General features: G+C 28.4%; 1 pseudogene; it reads left to right on the top strand.

The window, feature by feature from the left end:
* The first annotated feature begins 435 nt into the window (after positions 1-435).
* On the top strand, positions 436-2550 carry LOC108764420 (putative gustatory receptor 28b; annotated as a pseudogene).
* Positions 2551-5590: the final 3040 nt, after the last annotated feature.

Raw genomic sequence — 5590 nt, 5'->3', positions numbered from 1 at the left:
AGCAATAATATATATAATAGTTCAACATCTTAACATTCAGACCGTAGTGGTGCTTCGTTTTTAAAGTAATGTCTTTAACATTTGTTTAGTCATTTTCTTTATTGAGAGTATTAAAGAAGTTTTGATCTCACAATTACAGTCAAATATATAAAAATTTATAAAAAGTTTTCGAACACATCAACTTTAATGTTTATATTATTATTTACTGTAGATGAAATATGTTTGGCAACATTAATATTTATATTTGCATTACTTTCCTAAATTAACTTTTAATAGCTTTTTTAAATCTTATGTTTCAAATACTAATCAGTTTCAATAACTTTTTATCTATCACATTACCTATATACATTGCAATAACACTTTTTATTCAAATATAAAGTAATAATATTTTTTATGTTGCGTAATCGATCAATATGATTTTTTAAGGAATTAAGAATGTGCTTGCGTGAACTTACCGTAGTAGATGACATATTGAAAGCACTCGGTGGCCCAAAAGAATACCAATACCTACGTAACTGGATAATTCAAATAACAATCGGATGGATCGTATTCATTTTTCCTATCTTATTAATATATGTTCATAATTAGAAGTTTATTGATAGAGGAAGGTTATCGATACCGGCATACCACTTTGTTTTTAGACAATATTTCTTAAACAAAAGGTAAAAATACAACTTCAAAAACATAAATACAAAGTAAAAAGTGTCTTCTATCAGATAGTATAAGCAATTTTTATAATACTGTTTGCAATTTTGCAATAATTAAGTTTTTCCGTTTTCGTAAGTTATGCAAAAATGAGCGTCTGACAAAATGGGCTTCAAAACTGACATAGTAGGCAATAATACCAACATTCCTATTTTATAAATAAAGATATATTCTATTCTGCAGAGAAAACTAATTTATGAAACTATATATAAACATTTAAAATGACATAATATTATCAATAATACAGTCACTATTATTTTAATTACGCAATTTGCAACAGAACACCGTAAGAATTTTCTTTTCGGATTCATAGAATTGGTTTTTAGCTGATTTAGTATAGAAATAAGCCACAAATATATAAATTATGAGTTTGTACTTCTTTAATTAGCTAAACAGATCATGATTTTATTAGTATTAATAAAGTGCAATAGTTAGTTTCTGAGAAATAAGGGGGTGTGTGTCATTTTAGAAGACCTATGTCAGTATCGGCGACTTTCCTCTACTACATATACTACTATATATTTCGTTTATCAAGTATTTTTGTTGTATTATCCGAGATTTGTAAATATCTTAAGTGCTCTGATTTCAGGAACTATCCTTGGGTTAGTATACAGGTTGTCCCAGAATGACCGCCAAATATTTCGTGCACCGATAGAACAAACTAAATTGAGTCGAAAAGTCATCTACCATTTTGCAATTTTTGCAATAGTCAGTACGATATTAATTATTAAATATCGACAAATATTAGTTTTCTATAATTTTTTACTCAAGCACTATAAACTTTATAGAAAGACAAGTGACAAAAATTGTTAATTTTCTTCTCATAGATTTCTGACAAGTGGAGGTCCCAGAGTAACCTTCACCGCCCAATGAGAAATGATAATGGAATCGATATCGAATCGATATCAATTCGACATCGGAAGCATCAAATCGACATCGATTCGATATCGATTTCATTGCTATTTCTCACTGGGCGATTTTATTGGAACTTGGCAAATTTGTAGAGTGGTTCTCCTTCCCATACAGCACAGAAATATTTCCGAGCAGGTTTGGCGAATGAAACTTTTTTTACTATCGTCTGTGATCTCAGACATTGTGTCCGCGCTTTTAGATTTCACCATCGGCCTTTGTGATAGACGTACGATATTTTTAATCACAAGTATACATTTTTTATTTTGTAATGATTTTAGAGATTGTGTTCGTACCTTTATCTTTTGTTTTGAAACGCTTCGACATATACTTGTAATTTTCAGTCACATGTATATATGAATGATCGTCAATTGTTTCGCTCCAAGAACGATCCAAACTGCAACTACATAAGATTTAATCATATCATTTTAATCAATAAAACAAAATATTTTTATCAGTACATAAAATCCCAAACATTTTACGAAATATTTCAATTGTAAATTTATTGTATAGATAGAGAAAACGGGCAATATAGTCCATGATTTTTTAAACTGTGCAATCGAGAAAGAGACAAAACCAGAGGTAAAAAACAAAGTTCGATAATATTTTCTCAGAAATAGTACTCATCGTAATGATATTTATCATAGATATGTTACAGCTGAAGAAATTTTCGTTTCATTTGCTACATCGCAACATACAGTTTACAATTAACGGATATTTTACGCTCGATAATACTTTTCTGCATTCGGTGAAAATAATTAGAATGTTCTGTAAGTAATTTAATATAAATTAACTTTTTTAAATTAATAATTTTGATTATCTCTTTCAGCTGATTGGCACAGTGGTGACATATTTGGTAATACTTGTGCAATTTCAAATGGCAAGTTTTCATCGATCAAGCAGCAATGTAACTGTACAGGAAGAGTTTTAAAATAAGAAGAGGAATAATAAATTAAATATAAGAAAAAACATAATGAGAAATATCGAAACCTTTTAAATTAGGATTTAAAATCCAATTAAATGCAATTAGTAAACACGCAGAATTGTAGTTCTGAAACTTTTTATTGTAACTTCCTAATACATACAGTCAGTTCTGATTTGTAAGATTAGAAAACAAAAAATGTAAATATATATATTGTATCTAAATTAATATTGTTAATTAATTTATTTAACAATTAAATTGAATAAGACTCGATAGAATAAATCAATTAATAATATTAATTTTACGTAAGTAAAAAATTATTGAAAATCAATATTCGACGATTTTTAGTAATTAACATTTTATTAACTATTGCGAAAAATGCATAATGGTAGTGGACTTTTCGACTCAATTTAGTCCTCTCTATACCAGCACATGAAATATTTGGCGATTATTCTGAGACACTCTGTATAGGCACACATTTTGCGATGTATGTATTTTGTAATGGGAAACAGTAAATCTTCCACTTTTTTTTAATTGCACGTTATTTATTTAAAGTAACACAGCATGATTAAAGACATAATGACAGGCATTAGCTACTTTCCTTATCAACTCGGAAATTAATTTCCGACACTCAGTCTTTTCTACCTAATCACAATTAGTTAATACTATATCGGCAAGTATAGCCCATCCACCTTGGTAAATTTCGCTGCAATACGCATGAAACCGTAATCTTCGAAGATTACTAGAAGAGAGTATATTTCTCCTAATTCATTGAAGATCACCGTTGAAACGCGTTAGCACGCATATTAGATTACTCTTATACTGTACATTATATTCCCGAATTTTATTATTTGCACGTTTATTTTTACATCTAAGATAGCGGCTTGCCTTTCCGTCTCTTTCGTATTTATCTCATTACGATACAATACTCTGGGGTCCAAATATTACTTCATACATAGTTAATATTGTGTAACCTCCGCTTAATAAATATATTTTATGTATGATTTTAAATGACTCATATACGCAGGTTTACGTATTCTTTACGTAAAAATATATGTAAAAGTACGCACAACAATATTTTCCAATGCGATGTAAATATTTCATATTTTATTCAAAGATAGGAAGTAATGCGACCGGTTTTACTATAGAAATTGTAGACGGTTGTGGGGTCTGAAGTCATAGAAAATTAACCAATTATAGTCGATTATTCTACTCATATTCTGATCAATTTCCTACTACTTAAGACTCCAAGATCGTCTACGATTTTTATTGTAGATCTCGCATTATCGTTATTTTTTATAGCAACAATTTTGTATTTACTTTACAACTTCTTTTCCATGACGATAACGTTAAAGAAAGTTACTTTTGAAGAATAACTTGTTACCATTATGCGTTTCTGATTAAAAAATTAACTTATTACTTCACGCTTCACATAAAAGTAACGCATTATTTTCAGTCGTCACTTAACTCATTAGTAACGAGTTACTTTTCATACGATTTGTCCAACTCTGACGTCATTATTATCATCATGAACACTTGTAAAATCATTTTCAAATTGTTATTATAGGAAAAGTAAAGGTAACAGTAACGGCATTATAAGTAACGCTTTATTTCCTATTTCTGGTTTAAATTATAGGTCTTCTCTTGAGCCTTCCTACGAGTTAAGTACATATACTGTAAAACGTAATCTCTTTTATTCCATGGCATTAAAATATATTTTCTTTTCTTAAGTTACTTGTTAGCAAAAAAATAACTATATAAAATGATATATCACGAGAATATTTTGCCTAATTGTTCAATTTCCTAAAAATTCCATATGAATATTTACGCGATAAATGATTCCATTTTGATAATTAATTGAATTGAGTAGTCAAATTTTTACGAATAAAATCCTTAATCGATATATCTATCACAGATCGTTTAAGAAAAGATTTTTTTTTAATACATTCTGGATTCGTACAAATTACTTGTTAATGCAAATATTCAATCGAAAAACTTCAAAATTATTTACCTTTGTTATGTTATGTAAATTTAATATAAAAATGGATTCTAATTTAATAAATTACTTTTTGCTATAAACTACATTGAAAAATAATTTCTTTTAAGAATAACATATATTTATAAGAATTTTCATTTAATTAATTTAAATAACAAACTTACTCTTAATTAATAAACAACTGTTTACATTATTTAACAGAATATTTTTATTGCTATTTAGGAAATAGTTAGGGTAACTCCGGCAAATACGCCGCGCTGAGATTTACGCTGCAGAAGTTAGAAAAAATAGAAGGAGTCGGGGTAATTTTCCCGTAACTACTCTGTTACATGCCTTTGTGTTATATTAGTATCTTGTTATAATTTCAACTTCTTACTGTTAATATTAATGAATTTATTGTGAGTTGAATCGATTTGTCACTATAATAAGTAACGCTATCATAAATTATAATCTACATAAAATGATTACTGTAGCGCGTGTAAAAGACTTAATGTTATTTCGTGATACATACGTGTAGTGGAATAGTAAAGCATGTTGTGTAGCAAAATACAAGAGCTTTGCTTTCGTATTCTTTGTTTAGTTTGTTGTCTTGTATATCCCACCTGTTTGGGATATACGGCATTTTTAGCGAGTGGCATTTATTGCCCAAGGCATACAAAGTGCGCAGATTGAATTCAGTGCACTAAATGCAATAAACGCATTATATGAAATGTGTACCTCATGTCATAACATTTGTAATATATGTAGGAAGATCATAATTATTATTTATTACTTCATATACATATTTATTTTATTATTACATTCTTATTCCTTAATAAATATTTATAAACACATTTTATAAGTTATTATGTCATTATACGTCTTATTTATATGCATTATTTGTAAATTTTTCATGAGCCGTACATATCCCCTCCTCCCCCTATGAGTAGCTAAGTATTATCTAAAGAAGATGCATAGCAGCAGGGTTGGGGGTAAGTTAATTTTTTCTTTTAACTAAGTTAAGTTAAAGTTAACAACCTTGAAAATTTAACTTAGTTAAGATACAAGTTAATGTATAA

This window comes from Trachymyrmex cornetzi, unplaced genomic scaffold (assembly GCF_001594075.2).
Source record: "Trachymyrmex cornetzi isolate Tcor2-1 unplaced genomic scaffold, Tcor1.1 scaffold422, whole genome shotgun sequence".
NCBI classification, from domain to species: Eukaryota; Metazoa; Arthropoda; class Insecta; order Hymenoptera; family Formicidae; genus Trachymyrmex; species Trachymyrmex cornetzi.
The sequence above is the reverse complement of the archived record's forward strand: the minus strand, read 5'-3'. Positions and strand labels throughout refer to the sequence as shown.